We start from the raw sequence: 23,814 nt of genomic DNA on the forward strand, positions 1-23,814 counted from the left end.
CTTCGATAGGTTTGTTAATGTCTTGAAACATAGAATTGAGGTAATTTTGATATCTTTTGAGGGATGTTATTATCCTATTAAACTTCAATTACACCAATAATGTGGTTGAATATGAGACTTGTCTTATAGGCTTACAAGCTACTTTGGATAGAAAAATTAAAACATTAAAGGTGTTCGAGGATTCAACATTAATTATTTATAAATTGAAAAGGGAATAAGAGACAAGAGATTCAAAGCTTATCTTGTATCATAAGTACATTTCATAGTTGCATAAATAGTTTGAAGTAGTCCAATTTAAACATTTACCTCATAAAAAAAATTAAATTACGGATGCTTTGGCCATTTTGGCTTCAATAATCCAGATTTATAACAATGCTGAGGTTCAATCCATCAAGTTAAATGTCAATGACATGCCAATACATTGCACCATTATGGATGAGGAAAAAGATAAAAGCTTTGGTATCATGATATCCTACAGTACTTAAAGAGTCAGCAATACCTAAATCAGGCAATAAAAAATGATAAGAAAGTCTTGAGGAGATTGCCTATGGGATTTTATTAGATGGAGAGGTTTTTTATAAAAAAGTAGAGATTAAGTATTATTATGACGTATAAATGCAGCTAAAGCAAAGAAGATTATCGAAGATGTGCATGATAGAGTGTGTAAAGCATATGCAAATAGAGATATGTTGGGGAAATAGATTATGAGAGTCGAATATTACTAGTTAACAATAGAAGCTAATTACATTGATTATGCTTGGAAGTGTTATAAATGTCAGATTTATGCTAACAAAATACATGCTTTTCTTATTGCTTTATATGTTTTGGCACTACTTTGGCCATACACTCATTTTTGTAATGATTAATTATGTCATAAAATGGGTTGACGCAGTTGCTTATGCAAGTGTGACACGATCAGTAATCTGTAAGTTTATAAAAAAAGAGATAATTTACAGATATAGACTCTTTGAGAGGATTATCTCAAATAATGCTAAGAATTTAAATAGTAAGATGATGCAAGAAATATATGCTTAGTTTAAAATTATGCACCATAATTCAATACCATATTGTCCAAAGATGAACGGAGCCATAAAAGCTATGAACAAGAACATCAAAAGGACTTTAAAGAAAATGATTGAGACGTATAAATATTGGTATAAGAAATTGCATTTTACTTTACATGCTTATTAAATATTAGTACGTACTTCTACTGAGGTAACTTTATTTTCTTAGGTTTATAAGATAGAGGCTATATTGTCAGAAGAAATAAAAATCCCATATCTGAGGGTCTTATGAGAAGTAGGATTAGAAGAAACGGGATTAGAAGAAGCTGAATGGGTTTTAGACTGCTATAAGCAACTAAATTTCATTAAAGAAAAGAGTTTAGCAACCTTATGTCATAGTCAATCATATTAGAAAAGAATGATGAGAGCTTATGATATAAAGGTACAATTTCATCAATTTTGAAAAAAAAAGTTGGTGTTAAAAAGAATTCTCCCGAATCAATATGATAGTAGAAGAAAGTGGACCTTAAATTGAGAGGGGCTGTATTTAATAAAAATGGCTTTTCCAAGTGGAATATTGATCTTAATAGAAATGAATGGAGATGATTTTCTTAATCCCATAAATTATGATGCTGTGAAGAAGGTTTTTGCTTAAAAAAAAAAAGAAAAGGAAAAAGAAAAGTTCAAACAAAAAACCTAGAAGGGCAGTTTGGACTAAATGAGAATTTATCTAAGTTAAAAACTAAAAAAAGTAACTTGGATATAGTAAGTATAGCATTGTTTAAGGATCACAAAACCTAAAATGAAAACAAGTATACTTCAAGGAATTCTAAAGTGTTGATGGCATGGTATGATTGAGTCTTTAGAAAGAATTTGACATTTGTTATCATGATTATCTGAATGTTTATCTTGGGGCATTGTTGTCCTAAACAACAATCCTTGTTTACCTTTACTATATCTGAATGATAGAATTATCCCAAATGGTCATTATTTGTAACTTGATTTCTTTTCTAAATAAAAATGTTCATTATTTATATCTCACTTTCAATTTATGCCTTTTCTTTTTAAATGTTTTGCAATGAATAGAAAAAATGCATGATTTGCATCTTATATGTCATGAACTTGGGATAATGATTGGTAATTGACTAATATCATAAAAGATTATGTATTACTTCGAAAGAGTGAAAGGTACATAGGTAAAAGATAAAACTTTCAAAGCTTGGTACGAACTTTGATTCCAAAAGACAAATGTTATTTTTGAGAATGGAGTTGATTTTATTTCTATTGTTGGAAACTTGAAGGGTTTGGACTTAAAAAAAAAAAAATCCTGAGAGTCTATGTACCACAATTGATAATTCATTTGCATTGTATACATGGATATTCATTCCATATAAAAACATCTCAAATCTATTATAAAGAATACGAATGCAAAGATTTTGATCATGATGAAAAAAGAATCTCTGAGGTATGCTTTTCTAAATCTTTGAACCTCGCCTCTAGTCAGAGGATCATTTTAAAGTTCCTCTAGTAAGAGGATTATTTTAAAGTAGTTTAGCCTTCAAATAGAGAAGCCCATTTCCTATTTTAAAGTCATTTAGCCTCTGTTCAAATGAACATATTTCTCATTTTAAAGTTGTTTAGCTTCTGTTTAAAGGAGTTTTTTAAAAAAAATTTTAAAAAAATACATGCCTTTGTTTAGAAGGTTCTTAAGCCAAACTCAATGGTTATTTTTGTCTTTGCATCATTCCTATTTTATAGGAATGTGTAAAAAATAGGAATGATGCAAAAAGGGATAACTGTAAACATCTTTTTTCATCTAAGCTTACATGACATTTTTTTATTTTTGATCGTCAAGCTCGAAAGAGGCTTATTGGGCATTTCGGATTTTGGGTAGACTTACACTAGTAAATGATTTAGATTTTGAGCCCAACTGAGGGCTTTATTTTGTTTGGATTTTGAACCTAAACCTTTGACTTGCTTTAATATGGGCTATGACCCACTTTTAATTGTTACTATTATTTTTTTTTATTTTTTTGATTTGTTTATTTCTTTATAGAAATAATTAAAAAATTTTAAAAAGTCAAAAAAAGAAAAAGAAAAGGAAATGAAATTAGTTTTTTTTTGTTAACCTTGAAATCATGCTTGTAAAAAGCTAGAGATTAAAAACAAAATGCCCTAGATCAAATCACGTTTTAAAGGGCAAATGAATGAATAGATTTTATGTAGTAAATAGGATTATATTTGGTAGGATTGGTTTCTTTTTGAAACCTTAATGAAATCTAATAGATTACTAAATAAATTTGGGATATTTGATTGATAAAATCTCTAAGTTTTTGGTAAAATAGGAGCCCTATAAATGGTGCCACAAATCATACAAAATGGGGGAAAAGTTTTTGAAGTTTTGGGGCATGAAATGCTTTGTTCTCTTTCTGGATTTATCTTTTACAAATCTAAGTTTTTTTTTGGAAGGTTGGCTTTTAGAATTGTGCTTTTGAAGAAATTTATTTGATCCTTTTATGATTTCTGGGCTTTTAATTAAAGGTTGGAATTAACTTGAATTTCTAGGAAAATCTAGCAAATCAGGATTTTTGGATGAACACTTGAATTTTTCGATTGAAATTTTCAACCAGACTTAAAGTTTTCGATCGAATTTGACAAGATTTTCCAAAAATCAATGGTTGAACCTGATTTCTGATGGTCAAATCTTGGGGTTTAGAAAGAAAGACAAAGAAAAAGGGTTTTGGAAATAAGGAAAGAAGGGCTGGTTCTAAAGAAAACAAAATTTTCTTGGCTTTTATACGGCCCTTGCACGACATCATTTTGGTAATGGGTTTAACCCGTTCAATCCGCGTTGGATCTGCGAATTTGCCCACCTCTGGATCCGACCCTATTGTAGGTTTTTTTTTTTTCTTTTTTCATTTTATTTTTAGATTTGTTTGTTTTACTTGTTATTATTATTATTTTCATTATTATTGTTGTTGTTATTATTATTATCATCATCATCATCATCATTTTATCTTTAATCGTACTTATTTTAAATTGAGCAATTTATTATTATTATTATTATTATTATTATTATTATTATATACATATTTTTAAATGCCTTTATAAATTTCATTTTACTTATTTATAAAATAATAACCAAAAAAATATTTCTAACATAAATTCATAAATCCTACTAAACTATTTGAAAATTTTTTATGAATTTAATTTTTTTATGAATTCTATCAAATTATTAGAGAATCTCATTAATAAATTTTTATAAAAAATTATTACTAATAAAATATTTTGTTTTGATCGTATCAAATTATTAGAGGATTTGCATATTAAATTAAGTTTTATTAAACAATTAGAAGATTTAATATATTTTTTAAAAATAAATTTACAAGGAAATCTCACTAAATTATTGAAAGATTTGCATCAAAGTGAATCTTACCAAACTATTAAAGAATTTTACCAATTATTTTCTTGAATAAAAATATATTAATGAACCCGATGATAAAGCTTTTTTAAAGTGAAACACTAGTCTCTATGAATATTCTTGAGGTGAAAAAATTATCTTAAATTGTTACCAAAACTATTGTAGTAAATTTAGGATTAGTTTCCAATAATTAAATGATTTTGTAAAATTATAAGAATATTTTAAGACTTGGATAATTTGAAATCAAACTAGTATCATCCTTTGAATGTGCACTGCAAAGGTGCTATAACTTTTTTCATGCATAACTCTACTCTCGAACTAAAATATGATTTTATTGACTTGAATTTATTATAAAGATATCTAAGTCAATCTTGAGACTACTCTTTAAATGAGACAAATTTTGTCAAGTGACCATTCACACCTAAATAAAAAAGATTGATAGCAATTCTTTTGATCCATATCTAATAATAGATCTACAAATCTATATGTTATTACATATATAAAGAACTTCTATAGAATAATTTTTACTACTATGCTAGGACTGTTTAGAGCTTGTAACCTAGAGGCATATAAATGCCTCAAGAAAAATGGTTTACGTACTTTCTTAATCTTATTTTCTTTTCCTTGTTTCATTCTCTAGTTTTTTTTTTTTAACAATCTTAAGGCTTTAATATGAAAGTTCATGCTTTTTAATGAAAAATATACCAAAGGAAAAGAATTTGACAAAATCTAAAGTCTAAGAGCTGTGAGAAAGAAATTTAACTTGTTCTTTACCACAGTGCCAAAAAAGCTTTTGTTTTTATTTAAACATTGTTATGCAATTTTACTCCTTAAATATTTGAATGGAGTAGCAAATTATGGGTCTTGGTGAATATCACCTAATCTCTTAATGTGGCTTTTGATGTTAATTACAATGTTGAAAACTAATTTACTAAAATTACTCGATTATGCATCAATAATATCAATTTATCTTTATAGCTTATGCCGTGAATATATTTGCTATTTAAGTTGGATTTTGTTTTAATCCACAATAATAATTTTAAAAATTTGAATCAATTTGATATATATATGAATGTTTTCATATACCAAAACATATGAATTTAAAAATGCTTAACTTTAATCTATATACACAATAGATTTGCTTACGATATTTAATATTTCTATCACTAGAAATTTGTATATGACGACAGTGGTAAAACTAATGCTATGAAAAGAATAATAGTATGAGTAAGGAAAATACGCATGATGTAAAGTAATAAAAAAGGGTAAAAATAGATAAGAATGAAAGTGAAATTGTAAGAATACAATGTCGACATCAAGTGACCTGAAAACCTAACCCTATATATAGTTAGCGCAAGTGCGAATTATTTACTTTTCTTTCATTATGTAACCTTGATCTTGATAGCTTTATGACGATGCAATAGGGTTAAGATTGAAGAGAGGGACCCCATATATATATATATATATATTTCCTTTATTAGACAGTCATGTCTCTATCGTATGTTTGGCCAAAATTTTATATGAGCAAAGTTACAAATGAAATTTTAAGTTTTATCCATAAAAAATAGCATATTTAACCAATTCGGACAAAATAGGTTGTATGATCAAATGTTAAAATCAGACATATAATTAACCAAATCAGATAGGGAAAAGATGAATGTAATGGTACTTAGTTCCTCTGTCTATGGTTTTTCTTGTCTACTTCTGTTGAAATGTATGTCCTCTCGAAGGGATTTTGAAGCAAAAAGGGGTCATGGAAAATCCAAATTTTAGTTCAATTGGTTCACTCATTTACTCTTAAAAAATTACATTCAATAAATGTGAGATTCCAATCCAAATATATGTAATATCTTCTCTTATTTTTATCGTGACAAAGAAAAAAAAAAAAACCTTTCGAGTCGAGTCTTGATCAAACTCCAAACCAAGGGGACCTACATTGACTTGATAACCTGGATGCCTCTAGCATTAATGCTTAGGTAAGTAATCCAGAGAAAGACTTGATAAGACTAGAGAGTAGACATCATCACTTAAGAACAAATTTCATTGCACTAGCTAGAGAATTAGTTTCCAAGTTGTATTATGTTCCAAATAACCTAGATGATCACTTGAAGCTACTGAATCCAACAAAAGAGATGGCAACTTCAGTGCCCCATGTCCTCAGTTCTTAGCTTGAGGTGATTTGATGATGATGAGGCAGCTTGGCTCACTCTTGTGTTAATTTAAACCAAAAAAAAAAAAAGAAAAAAAAATTCAAGCTAGTGGAATCTCAGATCCAACACTAGAGCTAGACCTAACCAAATAAAGCAAAACAAAAAGATAATGAGAAAAGAGAACCACATCTCTATAACATCAAACTTGTTCCTAACTCTCATGATGATGACATCCAATTAACTTTTATTAAAAGATTAGTGTTTCTAGATTTTTTTTTTTTTTATGTTCAGAAAGAATTAAATTTTGTTTGATATGAAATTTATTTTAGCATGTTGGGAAGTCGTTTTTACGTCAATTTTATTTTATTAGGTTCATGTTACTTCACTCCAGCTCTTCTAGAGTACCAATATAACAAACAGCTGAAAAAGACAGCCATAAGCAATGCAATGGGGATTAGGTTCAATCACTAAGCAAAGCTTGTTGAAACCTAATTATTTGGTTTACGTTTTAAATCTGTTCTTAGATCAACAGATTATTTACATGCAAAGACACGTAGTTTTCACCAACAAATTGAAAGGGAGCCTTGGCACCCTTAAAATTTTTTTACTCTCATTTTTTTATTATAAAAATATCCTCATAAAAAATTACATTATTATTTTTTTTTGAAAGGTAAAATTTTATTAAAACATTTGAGACACCAAGTTGCTAACAAATTACATAATTAACCGTTATCAAATTATCATTTAGCCCTTCAAAACACCATTTTGACACAATTTCCTTTCTTTTTCTAGATCTTCTTCTTTTTCTCTTCCCAATTTCTTTTCTTCTTCTCTTTTTCTTTATCTCTTCTCTTCCATACACCCAAATCTATCACAAATCCTAAACCATAAAAACTACAATTATTGTTAGAAAATTTTGAAAAAACAAAAATAATAAGAAAGAAGAAATATGACTTTGAGATGTGAAAAATACTATCTTAAAGGTAATTATACCTATAAGATATAATAAAATCTTAAAACTCTATAAATTAGAATAAGTGAAATTGATCATGTAAAAATATTTATTTATAATAAATAAACATTCATAAATTTTTATTCAAAAAATTATGACAATATATATAGTCTTGTTTTCTTGTTCAAACAAGCTTATGTAGAATTTAAAAAAAAATAATTTTATTAATATTTCAAAATTTTAATAAGTAAAAGATTTAAAAAAAAAATCTATTTACTAAATAAGCCCAAGGGCCCATATGCCTAATTTTTTACTTTTAAAATTGTTTGACCCTCTAGAAAATTTTTTAATAAGCCTAAATGACTTGATTCACTTCAACACTTAGTTCAATTACTTAAACAATACAAGTAGTCTCTTTTTAACTACAAACAAATGATTTTTCTATTCAACGTAGGGATACACCACATTCTAAACAACCAACAATCCTCCACTAGTTTGGAATGTTAATGCTTAGTCTTTAATCTTTCACACAAATAAATATTATAAATACATAAACGTATCTTTCGATTTAAACCTTCAATTAACATATATACCTTAAAATTCTAACGAAATTGATAGTGTCTATAGATTAAACTTCTCCTAGTGTTAAAATTAAAAATACAACACACATAATACTTACTTAATCTTTTGTTAGAAGTTTATAACCACTTTAACACTATTATGGCTATGTGCTTATCCTTATTCATAAACATTTACAAGAAAGTTTTCAATTTTCTCGTTAAAGCGGGCACCACTTCAATGTTTATATAGGTGGAGTTTTTTTTTTTTATTTATGTCTCCATTGCTAAAGACATTTAATTATAGAATCTATTAAAAGTTTAATCTCAATCTCCATTTACATCATGGTTCACACTGGTATTTCAAATATTTAGAATAGGTTGACTAGTGTTTATAGACACATAATAATAACTTATTATTACTTATTAAACATTGTAATTAGAGATTATTAATTCAAAGTTAGGTTCCCATTATTGGTGTCTAAAAGGAATTTTAAACAAATTCCATTTGTGGTGTTTTTTACCAAATTTCTAAGTAGTGTCTTAGTAAAAGGATCTACTAGGTTATTGTCAAATTTAAAATATATTATGGTAATTTTCACATAAAAAACTTTTGTTGATTCACAATTTTTATTCATTTAAATGGAGAGAAAAAGATTATAATAAATAGGATGTCAATAAATCGAATATGAAGAAATTTTCATTATGTTTATAATCAATTCAAATAATTAATAAATTTTAAAAAATTATTTATAATTATTTATTAAATTTAATAAACAAATAAAATCCAAACTTAAACTATTCAAGACCTTGTGAAATTGTAATGAAGTTAAAGTTATGTTCCTATCATAAATGCTTTTTATTTTTTTTTTTGTAATTTGTTTTTGATTTTCTATTTATTTTAAATTTTCATTTCATTTATTTAATTTTTAACAACCTACTGATCTCTAAATTTTGTTGAAACTATAGTATAAATATAAGTTGATTAATTGCATTGATTGTAATGAATGAAAAGATAATTTTCTCTTATGTTAAAGCTGGGACTGTTGCTAATCTAAAAGTAACCATCACTTTATTTGAATGTTGAATTAGGTGACACCATTTGTTGAAAAAAGAGCCAAGATGTTATATTCTCAATCAATTTTGTGTCTTATATGATGTGTCATAGTTTGATTTCATATTCATTGACTTGTTTCATTTGCAGGTTGATAATTGCAAAAAAAAGTTGCCTATATTTTTCAATGTTTGCCTTATCATATTGTAAAACTATAAATTTTAAACTTTTTATCATTTATAAATTAAGAAACTAAAATGATTTTTTAAAAAAAAATTTGGGTTAGAATTAAAGTTTGAATTTGAGATCTCTAATCTTGAAATCAATTCCAATACTATTGAAATATCGTATCATTGATAAACGAAATAATTTTAAGACAAAAACCTTTCGTTTTGTACTTTACAATTTTATAATCAACATATTCAGTTATATCGAATGCAGTGAGTAATTTAAACTCTATGTAAAACATGTTGCAGACAAAACCGGAGGGATATGGTCCATTCTCCATACTTCTACTTCATAGCATAAGCACAAATGAAATAAAATGAAGTACCCCGTTGCACATTCCTCATTTGGAAACAAGTATAAATATTCTTGGAAATTCATGGTCATCCAGGGAAAATTATATATGTAAATATCTTATCGGATGTATTGTAGTACTGCCTTTCTGCACTGCTTTTGTGTTACATTTACGTTATTTTTTATATAGAAAGACCGTAATTTAAAATTTTAGGTAACAGAATGCCATTTCATTCACCTGATTTTTAGGCCGAAGAGATGGGACATAAAACCTTGTTAAAAATTTCAATCCCATTGTTGCCCAAAGCAGAATATCAACTTTGAAATTTTGGGGTCCCTTTTTTTGGGCTTGGAACAATCACTTGATTATATCTGTTGATAAGAAGCTATAGACAATCATGTCTCTAATTTCACCTTTGCAAAACCCATACTTCCTTAGCAGGCCTTCTTTCAAAAACCCAACCTTCTCCAACACCTTTTGGGACCCCTGATTTTCTACCTCTACAAAAGCTTCAAGCCTTACCAAGCCTGGAAACTCTTTGAACACACTGGAAACCGCCATCTTCAATGCAGCTGTAGCAATCCCTTGTCCCCAGTACTCGGAACTCACTGCATACCCAAGGTGAGCTCTGCATTTATCATCACCTGCTTCTGGCTTGATTGAAAAGTATCCGATCGAACGGTCATCTAAACATATGGACCGACGATAAGGTTGGGGTATGGCAACCTTCTCAAGATATGACAGGGCCTCTTCCCTGGAAGTGATGGTGTTCCATCTGAGATAACGGGTTACTTTATCATCACTAGCCCATTTCAGGAAGTCGTCGACGTCGGAGAGCTGGAACCGTCGGAGGGAGATTCTTGATGGGTCCATTAATGAAGGCTGAAATGGTTAAAAGGACCAGGAGCTTTTGATATGAACTATGTTCTTATGATTTGCAAGGAGTTTAATCTTATCTTTTGCAAAGCCCGAAAAGGATTGAAAGCCACAAATCTATGTCAATTGTAGTCAGAAACGACAACCTGGTCAAATAATGTAGTATTTGGTGCATTGAATTTGAACCAGCCTCTTAGCAGGCAATTGATTGGGCCATAAGATAGGAATCCAACTCCAAGCTGCAAGCGACATTTTGAGAAAAGTTTGCGCAGTTTATTCTGTTGAATAATGGGTTAAATATAAAAATTGCTGTTGTACTATATGTTTTTATTAATTTAATATTTTAAAAAATAAATTTTTGGTTTGATATTTTAATTTTTATTTTATCATCTATTTTGATTTATTAGATTAATGCTATCAGTCAATTTACTAACATAGCCTTAACATTAAATGACATTAACATTCAATAATACGTTGAGACGCCCAAAAAAAATTTTAGTTAGCGTGACATCGTAAATTTTTATATTCATATTAAAGGAAAATTTTTTTTAAATTCATAAAAATTCACAAAAATTTTAAAAAATATTTTAAAATTCTAAAATATTTAAAAACTATAAAAAATTAAAAACTGAAATATTTTAAAAAATAATATATATTTAAAAAAATCTCAAAATTTTATTAAAAATCCAAAAAAATTCTGAAAAATTAATAAAAAAAGAAAGTTTTAATAAAAATAAAATTTTCTTAAAATTAAAAAATTCACTATAACTTAAAAAGTTGAAAATATAAAAATATAAATTTTTTTGAAAATATATGAATATTTTAAAAATGTATTTTTTAAAATTATGAAAATTTTTCATTTTTTTGAATCTTACCATTTTAATTTTTATACATTTTATGAAATTGCATAATTTTTTGGATTTTTTGAATTTTTTATTTTTTTCAAAATTTTTTTTAATTTTATAATTTTTTTAGAAATTTTAAAATTTTCAAAATTTTTAATTTTTCAGAATTTTTAATAGATTTTCAGATTTTTTTTAAAAATTTAGATGTTTATAATTTTCAAATCTTTTCAAAAATTTTAGATTTTTTTATTCTCAAAATTTTAAAGATGTTGTGAATCTTTTTTTTTTTTTTTAATTTTAAGAAAGTTTTATTTTTATTAAAGTTTTCATTTTTTGAATTTTTTAGAACTTTTTTGGATTTTTTCTTAAAATTTTTTAAAAAATTTTAACTTTTCATTTTTTTTAATTTTTATAATTTCTAAAAATATTTATTTTTTAAAACTTTTTAATAACTTTTTAAAATATTTCAAAATTTTTAGATTTTTTAAATTTAAAAAAAATTTCAATACTAATGAGACAATTGATGATATGACGTTTATTAGACTTATTTTTATATGTGTTAGTATCTTATCGAATATTTATAATACATTAACAGGTTGATAACAGTGTTAATTCAAGGTATCAAAGTGAATGACGGAATAAAAAGTCGAGTATCAAATTGATAATTTTTTATTTTAGATATCAAATTGATAAAAAAATATATAATAGAAGGACTATTTTTACATTTAACACTTGAATAATTGCTTTGGCCATGGGATATGGAAGACTCAAACTAATAAGTAAATTAAGCACGAAAAAAAGATCATTTCACTCATTATATTTAAAATTTTTTCCATTTTTTCTCCTTTTAATCCTCTCTATCAAACATATAATAAAATATAGATCACTAATAGTTGATTGCAGCAAGCATTGTCCATTCTTCTGCGTTAGACTGATAAGAGTGTCTCTTGCTGGCCTTTTTGCAAACTTTTTGTAGCAGAGAAATGTCATAAAAAACTTGATCCACCCCATTTCATAGCTGGCAGCAAATCCAGACAATTGTTTATCGATGGTGAACTGGCCTTTGTTTGGTCTCCAAGCTTTGGGGCACGGGGTTTCGCAACTACAAGCTGTGAATTACAATTAATGCAAATGTGTAGCTATAAGAAGGTTCGCATTTTGATTTTTTTTTTTTTTAATAAAAGAGTCTTTAACTTGGGAAAGTAAAAGGGATTGTAAATGCAAATATTTAAATTTCAAACTTATTAAATGTAAATTTTGAAAGATGAATACATGATTAAATTGAACTAATAGGTTCTTCGTTTCTCTTTTTCTTGCTAATGTTTAGTAATAACAGTTTTTCTTTAAAAGAAAAATGAAATATGGAAAACAAATCAAACAATCCTTTAGCTAGCTTGCCATTAGATCAGTGACCAATAGGCTAAACACAAAAATATCAGTAGTCTTTCCATTGAGAATGAGATACTTCCTGAGAATACCTTCCTTTTGGAACCCTGCCTTTTCCAATACCCTTTGAGAGGCCTTGTTCTCCACATCAACAAGACCTTGCACTCTCTCAACATCTGGGAACTCTTTAAACACAGTTGAAACAACCATTGTCACAGCTTTTGTGACAATACCTTTGCCCCAGTACTTTGATCCCAAAGCATAGCTGATTGATCCTCTGCATCTATCATTGCCAGAACCTGGATTGAATGCTATGAATCCGATTGGCTTGCCATCTTCCAAGCAAATAGCACGGCACCATGGGCGGGGAATGACAACTTGCTTTAAGTAACTCAATGCGTCATCTCTTGATGTGAAGTGCCTCAATCTACTTCGACTTATCACTTCATCGTCACACGACCATTTCATGAAGTCGTCCACATCGGATAGTTCATAGGGCCTTAGGTTGATCTCCATTGATGATATCTTTTAAGCCTTTGAGAACTTTTTCTTTGCATCAAAGCCTTAGATTGAGTTTGTTTTCGGCCTAGCTTACCTAATGGAATACTTTATGATCCATTTTACAAAGCATAGGAACCTAACCTGTCTCAATTCCATTTGCCGGAAATCCTTTTAGTGTACTGATTTTGAATACTTTTTCAAAGGCAAGTAAGAGGGCTTTTTCCTTCTTTTTTTTTAATATATATAAAATATATTTTATTATTAATTTAATTATATATTTTAAACTCAATCTAAGAAATGACTATATGTGCAGTTTTGCATGAAAACTAATTGGGGGTCACTCCAATGGCTAGGTGGTCAACCAAGACGGGCGTAATACAAGCGAAGGTCACATGAACAACTTCAGCAATGGATACTTCCACCCATTACCCACCCACCACACCACGCATTGGTCCCTTTGTTTTATTATTATTATTCTTATTTTTGGTCCTTTTCAGCTAGAGCCTAGAGGTGTTTATATTTGACACCTACTCTGTCGCTTTACAAGCCTAGGCAAGAACTCTGACTTCAGCCTACTTGCTGGTGCATTTTATGTTCATTATTAAAAGAGTTAATTATTTGGTAGTATATAATTACTTCACTCTATCAAACTATGTGTGATGATATTTTTTTAATAAGTAAAATTAAAAATAATTAAATTTTTAAAAATAAAAATTTAAATAAATTTATTAATATTTATTTTTAAAAATTTAATTACTTGTAATATTAATTAGATATTATTATATAATTAATGAATAATATATAATATTTTTATTTATTAATGCATCAAATATTATTTTTATTAAAATGTTAAAAAATTGGTAAGAAGTAGGCAATGATTGTGATTCAAGGAGCAGGCAATTCAGGTGAATAATTTTTTTTTTTTTTATATTTCAGATGTTATTGAATTAATTAATGTAATTATTTTTTAAAACTAATATTTAATAATTTTAAATTTTAAATTTTAAATTTCAAAGACTTGTAATTTATTATCCTACTTTTAAGTACCAATTTCACAACCTACATTAAAAGTTAAAAAAAATTAAATTAATGAGTTTATCTTTAAAATAATTTTTTTTTTTTATAATTGAGTTTGCTTGAAGGATTTTAACAATCAAGCATAATTTCATCTATTGGATATAGTAAGTTCACAATGCAGTTATAAGAAAATTACGTTGTAAAGTTTCTCAATAATTTTATTTACATCAATTTCTTTTTTCTTATTAAAGTTTGAGACGAAGGGAGAAGTGAACACAATTTGTTTTCATGCAAAGTACCACCATAATTGAGTTTGGTCTTTGTTACAAAAACCAATGCTTTGTCTAAATAAAAGTGTACCAAAAAACTTTATTAAAAATACCTTGTGCAAATTGTAATCACCAAAAATTGAGTGGTACTTATTTTCTATTTCATTTAATATACAAGATTAATTTTAGCCATCAATCTTCGCTGCCTACTGGTTTCCCCTTGACACAAAAGTCAAACAGGGCGGCTATACAAAGCACAAGGGCGAAGATAAGGGGGAGGCAGGAGCCACGGCCCCGCAAAAGTTTTTATTACCTTATGATATGGTGATGAATCTCACGTAATTATAACCTTTGGCCTCTTCTTTTCATTTTCATATCCGGTCTTCGCCTCTGACAAAGCACTATTGGCTCTTGCTCCCAATTCAAAAGATGAAGGAATTGACCATACCTTGGTTCCTGGCAAGTTCTTGAGGCTATATTATCTTTGTGTTGTATATAGATATATAGCAAAGCTAAATCTGCATCTTATTGCTCTTCCCAATTAAGTTTCTTAATTCTTATCCTACTTTCGAATTAATTTCTTCGAAGAAATCATGGAAGAAATCCGTGATGTTCAATTAGATCAAAGCAAAGCCGAGGATGGATATTCCAATCTGTCTCTTCGGCTACTTGATCTCTCAGATATAGATGATTTCATGGTATGGGCTACTGATGAGAAAGTGGTTCATTTCTGCTCCTGGGAACCTTTCGTCAACAAAGAGGATGGCTTGAACTACATCAAAAACACAGTTCTACCTCACCCTTGGTTCAGAGCAATATGCCTTGACAACAGACCAATTGGTGCTATTTCCGTTACAGCAAATTCAGGGAATGATAAATGCAGGGGTGAACTTGGGTATGTTTTGGCATCCAACTACTGGGGCAAAGGGATCGCAACAAGAGCTGTGAAAATGGTGGCCAAGACCATATTTGTTGAACGGCCTCATTTGGAGAGACTTGAAGCTCTGGTTGATGTGGAAAATGTGGGGTCTCAAAGGGTGCTGGAAAAGGCTGGGTTTCAGAGGGAAGGTGTTTTAAGGAAGTACATCATTCTAAAGGGAAGGTCTAGAGACATGGTTATATTCAGTCTTCTCTCTACTGATCGTCAAATTTGACGATTATTTGTAAAAATTCAAACGTTTTGTTGAATTGTTTCTTGATTATATGTTGTATGTAAATTATAGGCTTCTGGTAAATAGGCTTACCTAATGCCAATGGCTATGGCAAGTGGTTAAATTTAAGTTCTTCAATCTTTTTTAAGGGTTTTAACAGTCACATTTACATTCAATGTAATTGGATATCAAAATTTCACAATGATCTGATATCTTTTTGGGGGTCAAATAGATTTGCAAGCTTTTGAACTCGAACGAATATGAGCTCTCAACATGTTAAATTTAAGCCGATTGTTTGGATGACTTGAATCCTTATCTCCATATAGACTTCAACAATCATCAAATTTCCATCTAATATAAGATTGAGATGGACAATGGCAATTGAGCAATGAGCAAATTACATCATAAAATTGTTCAAAATGTTTTTACATAGATAAGCGAGGGAGGGGATGAATTTTCCAAGCTGTTCCTATCGCCACAAGAACTTTCTCACATGTAGATGATTTCGTGGTCTGGGCTAGTGATAAGAGAGTGCCTCTGTACTGTGGTTGGGAACCTTGTACCAACAAAGAGGATGCCTTAAACTTCATAAAAAGCAAAGTTCTGCCTCGGCCTTGGTTGAGAGCAATTTGCCTTGACAACAAGCCAATTGGTGCCATTGCCATTGCAGTCACAGCAAATTCAGGTCTATAGATTTCAAAAAGTGGGGCAAAGGTATTGCCACAAGAGCTGTGAAAATATAAGTATTCTTGTGGAACAATTTTCTTTTCTCTGATCTTTCCATATAAAAAAATGTTTTTTTTCTTTTAAGTAAAAAAAATAAAATTCACGTTAACAAGTCATATATATCATATATATATATATATTATATTACAAAATATATAAATATTTGATAAAATTTTTCACATGAATGTTTATTTGGACAACTTATATTTTTTACACATAAGATAATATATAAAATTAAATAATTAAGAAATTCAAAAAAAATACCAAATGTTTAAATTCAAAATTTGAAAATACTTGAATTTAAACTATTATAATAAATTACTCAAATTTCAGGATAAATTTGATAATTATACTTGGATTTTGAATTAAATCAAAATTAAGTTAATAATAACAATTTGAATCCGAATGTATTGCAAACTAACTCGATAAAGACTTTTTAAAATAATATTTGTGATATGACTTTAAGTTTATGAATTTTCTTAATTATAATCCTCATAAATACACCCTTCTTATGTTTTGTGTTAAGGTGGAACTCAACCACTGGTGCTGCTAGGCGCCTAACACAGGGAACCTTCAGGGTTTCAAATGTGACATCGTCACAAGCCTCCATTCATTCTCCAGAGATCAGCTACTGAGATCAATGCAACACCTCATCACACAATCAACAATGTACCCTACCTTACACCGGATATTTGACTAAAATTTGCTGATGCATATGCCAATGGTGGCATCGGTGATTTTGAATTCTTCGAACCTTGAAATTGTCAATGGAGTTTTTATGGCAACTGGGATCCACAAAGGGTGGATGGAGATTGTGCTCAAGAATGACTTAGAAGTCACAGATACTTGGCATTTGGATGGACTCGGGTTCTTCGCAAGGAGTAAAACTATAGTTAAAATTCATGCAGTTGAAAACCTCTTTTGCGATTAGTGTTGGGATATAATTGATTGAGTTTGAGTTAACATAATATTAAACTCGAGTTTGAGCTCAACTTTAAATTTGAAGTTCGAAACTCGACTTAAACTCGATCGAATTTTATGTTTTTAGTTCAAATTCGACTTGAGATAAAAATCGAGCTATTTAAATTTACTCAATTAAACTTAATTAAAATATAAAAATAAGTTTGATTTTTATATTCGACAAAAGCTCAATTATTTATACTCAAACTTAAACTCGAATTCGAGATATTTTATCAATTAAAATAATTAAAATATATTAAAATATAAAAATTCAATTAAGCTAATGAACAACTTGAACCGAATATAAAAATATTCAAACTCGATTCGATAATAATCAAATTCAATTTGAGTTTTATTTGAATCGAATTCGAATAACTTATAAGTACTAATATATCATTTACACTTCTAAGTTAATAGCATCTAACTCTAGATTAGTATTTATTTGATGATTTAATTCATCCTTACAAATTAAGAACACATGAGCGAATGTGAATATTTATGTTGTTATGATTTAATTAATTAATCAATAATATATATATATATATATATTTGTTTCTTTATAAAATATAATATATTATGTACGTTTTTTTTTTTTTCTCCAAGATTTGAGCAAGATCATAATAGTGATGGTGTGTTATATTTTTTTACAATCATTGAAAGCGAAAACATTGCTATGGCTCATATTTTCAGAAAAAAAAATGCATCTAATTTATACCTTTAAGCCAAAGAAAGTAGTGTTTATTGAATTTTTTTTTATCATTTTGTGGATCAAGTATTAAATCATTTTTGAGTTCAAAATTGATTATCACACAAATTCAAAAGTTGCTCAATGAAGAGAAAACTTCTTATCTACTTGTAGAAATTTAGAATATAAGTAGTTTTTTTTTTTTTTTAAAGAATGTAAATTATATATATTTTATTTTTTATATATTTTTGTCAAACTTCTTTTAGAAAGATTAACTTTTTTGAGATATCAATTGAATATATAAATTATATATATATATATTATAAATATTAAAAACTTTAATATAATTAAGTAAACAATGCTAATTATTAATTTGCATCAAATCAATTCGTATTCGCACGAGTTACTTAGAAACAAATGATTTATATAATTTTTAATTTTAAAAAATAAAATAAAACCCCCTCAAGTTCCAACAGAAAAAATGAAGAAAAAAAGGGGTGAGTCAGCACTGAGCAAAGGATGTTTTTTCCCCTGGCTGGAATAGATCACTGCCAAAGCCACTTGAACAACATTAGTATGTTTTAAAACCATCGACCCTGTAAGAGTTTCCCTCCTTTTTGTCTTTGTTTTTCCGTTTTCTGGAAACCCTCGAAAAGCAATGGACCTGTTCTCCGCCCTCCGCCACTTAACAATCCGGGGCGAGCTGGACAAAATCATCCGAGTTAACGACGAGGTCTGTTTCGGCACCGACTATTCCTTCTCATGCTCCGTCGAAACCGCCTGCATTTCCTAACAAGGCAATCTCTACATTCTGGAACCTTGGTTTTCTACATCCAAAATCACCATCTCAAGCACACGGATTACATGCACAGCTCTCTCTCTCTCTCTCTCTCTCTCTTTGCGTCCCCGCTGTCACTTTCACCAACCGCAAACCCCACCTTGATTAGCTCACCGAAAAAGTGTCTACTTCCGATTCCATCGTTTACAATCCACTGAAGTTCCCTGACGAGTTTCGACCCAACCCGTCTGGGTTCTACCCGGAAAGCTGTAAACCCAAAGTCAATACCAATGATGTTGTTTTGGATGAAATAGGAGATACCCATTTCGATATTAAAGATAAAGAGATTGAATTTGCGGATTATATGGGAATAATTCGATCAATTGAGAAACCCTTGAGGAATAGAGTAGGGATTTTGGAATGGAAAAATAGGGATTTTTATAGTGTTCTTGTTGCCTCTACGAAAAGGGAAGAAGAAAAGCAGAGGCTTGAGTCTCAGCAGAGGAAAGATGGGTTAGTTGCTAAGAGCAGATTAACGGGGGCAGAAGAGAAGGGATTAGGGTTAAGTTATGGGGATAAAATGGTAGGATATGATTCGAAACCGAAAATGCATATAAAAGGGAGCAAACGTGGGGAAGGAGTGCCTATTAGTTTAGTGCCGAGTGCGTTTCGGACTTTGATTACTGTTTATATGATGTAGGTGCTAACCAGAAGATAATCGTATTCCCGCAAAGATTAGCGCAGGTTTTAGAAATAGAGAATAAGGAAAAAAATAAGAGAGAAAAGAGAGAATAACAGAATTTGCTATATTCCAGACTGCCGATTTTCATTGCAGCGCTCATTCTTGTACTGATAATACGGTTATCTTGAGTAAACATAATTGACCCTATGAAACTGAAATTACCTCAACATCCCTGACCCAATGATTAACTAACTTGATTACAATTTCTTAACAAAACTAATGACTTAATCTATTTATTTAATTCTGCATATATCAACACCCCTTCCCTACAAAGAATTCTTGTCCTCAAGGATTAAAAGTTGGAAACTTTTGCTGCAAATCATATAGTACTTCCTAGGTAGAATCTTCAGGAAATGTATTTGTCCACCAAACAAGAACTTTATTTACAGCCCTATTTTCTCGCTTGCTAATTCTTCTGTCGATGACCTTCAGTGGCTCTTTACTGAATGTACCATCTTCCCCGACCAAAGGCAACTGAGGCTGAGTAGAAACAACTCCAACATGTTTCTTTAGTTGAGAAACATGAAATGTAGGATGTATTCTAGACCCTGGAGGAAGTCTCAGTTTGTACGCTACCATCCCAATCCTTTCAACCGCTTGAAACGGACCAAAGTAGTTAGCAGACAACTTAAGGCAACTTCTGTTAATAACTGATTTTTGCCTGTGAGGCGATAACTTCACATACACCCAGTCTCCAACCACAAACTCCGTATCCGTTCTTCTTCTATCAGCCAAGTTTTTCATTCTGACCTGAGCCCTCGCAGATAAAACTTAAGCTTATTGAGAGTAGCCTCCCTAGTTTTTAAACTCCTATCTACTTGTCCTACAATTGATTCTCCAACCAAATAAGGCAAATGGACAGGAGCTGGCCGGCCATATACAATTTCATATGGAGTAGCATGAGTAGCAGTATGATAAGAAGTGTTATACCACCATTCGGCCATGGCTAACCAAAGACTCCACTTTCTCCATTATTCACTGGTCATACAACGATGATTTAGAAGCAAATGAACTGCTGCTATTCCTTATAACTCCCGTTTCCAGCATTTCCCATATCATCTTCTTTATTTCATCTTTTTGTATAACGGGATACCTGTAGGGTCTAATTCTCACCGACTGATTCTCAACCTTTGAACAAATCTTGTGGTTGTGAGGCCTACTGGGAGGCAAGCCCTGAGGAGGTTCAAACATTTTCTCATATTCTTGCAACAATGAGCCTAACCTTCTTTTAAAATCTGCCTCACTCTGCTGGTCACAGGTAATCACTTTGAGCTAACTATGAGCTTTTTCAGAAATCAAGAGTGCATAAGGATGATAGTTGTTATGAACTAGTAGAGATTGCAACAACTTCACTGTTTGCTTCTGATTAGCCATGCGTATCTCTCCCGGTCGTATACCATGTAAAGTTGCCCATATGCCATTAACCTTGAACTGCGTTGTCAGATTATAGAAGTCCCATAAGATTGGCTCTAATGTCACGAGCCATTAGACTCCGAAAACCACATCACTCCCTTTCAAGGGTAACACCTTGAGATTAGACCTGAACCATTCACCTTGCACTGCCCATTTAACATCTTGACACACTCCTTGAATCGACAAGTTTTTCCCGTTAGGAACAGTTACCTTACTTCTGCCGCCATCATTTTTAACCTCAAGGTTTTAACGATTGAGCTATCAATAAATTTGTGAATGCTTCCGGAGTCTACCAGCATGATTATCTCATGTTAGTTGATAACTTCAATCAACCGCATAGTTTGAAACCCTGAAGTTCCAAACATAGCATGCAAGGATATTACTGGTACCTCTCCTCCATTAGTCTCATTCATCAAAATCTCAGGATTGTCAATACAATATGAGAATTCTGCTGTTTCTGTTTCTGTATTTGTCTCGCCTCCTTCAACTAGAAGTTGGAATAACTGGAACTTAATACATTTATGCCTAGGTGAGTATTTGACTCCACACCAGTAGCACAATCCCTTCTTCCTCTGATCCTTCAATTCTGCAGGGGTTGGTATTTTTGTAAATGATTTGGGTAATTGAGTTAATGTAGTTGGGGTAATGGCTGATGGGTTGGTATAAATAAGAATGGGGTTTAGATGGATTTAAGTTGAGGTTGAATTTGGGGGGGCTTTTGGAGTGGGTAACAAGGGTGGTAAAACTTGGGGCTTACTATAAGTATTGGTCAGTGAGGTATGAGATATTGGTAATACAGGTTCTAAGGTGTTTGCAGATTTCTTTGTGGCTAGGTAGTTAATGGATTCTATTTGATTTGCAAGGTGTAACGCTTGGGTTAGGTTTGATGGTCTAAACAATTTAATGGATTTAGAGATATCAAATTTCAGGTTGCTAATGAATACACTCAATGCATAATCATCAGGCAATTGTAATAGATTCCAAATACCTATAAAATCTTCATAATACTGCTTGACTGATCCAACTTGCTTGAGTTTCACCAAGTCTGCCATAGGATCCTCAAATTCCTCTGATGTGAACCTTTCCCTCATAATGATTAGATAAGAGCCCTAGTTCAACTTATCGAACCCTCCCTGAGATTTGGCATAACGCCGGTGCCATTGGAGTGTTTTTCCTTCTAGGCTAAGCATATTGATTCTCACCTTCTGCTCCTCTGTCACTTTCTCAGCTTCAAAATACTGTTCCAGCTTCATGTACCAACCCTTAAAGTCTTCATTATTAAGCTTTGGGCATTCAAACTTGTACATCCTGTGAAGGTGAAGCAGATGAAGCGTTCAAGATCGGAGTTTGTTACTGTGCAGTAGACGTTTAGTAGGGATAGTCAGAGATAGGATAGGAACGGCATATGAAGTGAGGGACAAGCTTTCTGCTTTGAAGCCGGAAGATTGGGATCACGTGGTGGCAGCATTTGTGTTGGGGAAAGAGTGGCAGTTCAAGGATTGGCCTTTCAAGGATCATGTAGAGATTTTTAATTAGAGTAAATGGGGTTTTTGAGCTTTAGCTGGATTGTTTGTGTTTTATTATCTATTATCTTAGTGCTGGTTTAAGATTGTTTATTTGGGTGGGTGGAAGTAGAGAATGTATCTAATTTGTTTTTATACTCTTGATTAGAACAAATACTCATACTTTAATTTTATGCAGTTATTGGATTTTTTATGCGATTTGAAGATGACGGTAGAGTCTGCCAAGATTGTGAAGCAATGGAATGTGAAAATTATCTCCGTAAGAAATATTTTCCTCAGCTGCTGTACTATTTTCATCTTAGTTCAACAACTTTTGGTGGAACCTAGAAATCTTCATTTGTCTGCTTCTGTTTTTCTCAATGTGCCATTAATGTGCAGATTAGCAAGAATAAGATACACCAAGATAGGGCTGCAGCTCTGGAGGTCTGGGGCAGAGTACAAGAATTTGTGCGGGGACAATCACATTCATAAATTGTGCAGCTTTTAGCAAACATTTATATGTACATGTCTGATTTTCTTGAGCTATGACCTTCTTCCTAGATTTATCTTTGAATTTTATTGAAGTGTTTAAGAATATTGATAAGCCTTTTATGACAATCGGCGATCTCATTTTATTTTTTTCTTGTGAGGGGTGCATTGCCAATTAAGTTGCGGTTTATGGGTGGCAGCTTCAAAATTGTAATTTATTTGTAAGTTATCATATGTCTGCAGAGACAACAGGATGTTCCTTGACCTTTTTGTTTTTGATAAATGTAAATCATTGAACAAATGTAAGAGTGAAGTAGACTTTGTTGATTACATCATTTAGGGTAGATATCGGGACAAAATACGTGGATATATTAGGGTGGAGTTGTTTGCTGATATAGGTTAAAATTTTGAGGGTAAAACATCTATAGATGGATTGTTTATTTTGCTTTCCAATGTACAGGCCCATTTTTTTAGTGTAGGTTTGTAACATGAATAAGCTACACATGGTTCAAGTTACCCTAGCATTTAACCTTTTCAAGTTTTGTTAGTTTAGTAAGGTTGTTGCAAATCAGGTGTTCTGCAAATGAAGGGAATGTGTCTAGATCCTTTTGTCATCTTAATTGTATCTCCTTGTCGCAGATTTTGTTAGCTTAAGTTTATATGTTTTCTGTCTTGCTTTTTTATCTGCATTACCAGGGAGAGGTGATTTTGGATAATTAGATAAATGACTAAACCATATATAAAGGTTGTACTGCTCTTATCTCTCATCTGATTTGGTTACTTTGAGACAGTTTTGTTCATACTGATTTCTTTTGA

General features: G+C 30.5%; 1 pseudogene across 1 annotated transcript; it reads left to right on the forward strand.

Annotated features, from left to right (window-relative positions):
- The first annotated feature begins 18,571 nt into the window (after positions 1 to 18,571).
- On the forward strand, positions 18,572 to 23,367 carry LOC111307102 (protein CDC73 homolog; annotated as a pseudogene). Its single transcript, XR_016331906.1, has 5 exons — positions 18,572 to 19,548; positions 20,128 to 20,227; positions 22,189 to 22,544; positions 22,709 to 22,789; positions 22,909 to 23,367. The product of XR_016331906.1 is annotated as a protein CDC73 homolog (transcript).
- Positions 23,368 to 23,814: the final 447 nt, after the last annotated feature.

Source organism: Durio zibethinus, chromosome 22 (genome assembly GCF_047325235.1).
Source record: "Durio zibethinus cultivar Kanyao isolate XHJ-2024 chromosome 22, ASM4732523v1, whole genome shotgun sequence".
Lineage (NCBI taxonomy): Eukaryota > Viridiplantae > Streptophyta > Magnoliopsida > Malvales > Malvaceae > Durio > Durio zibethinus.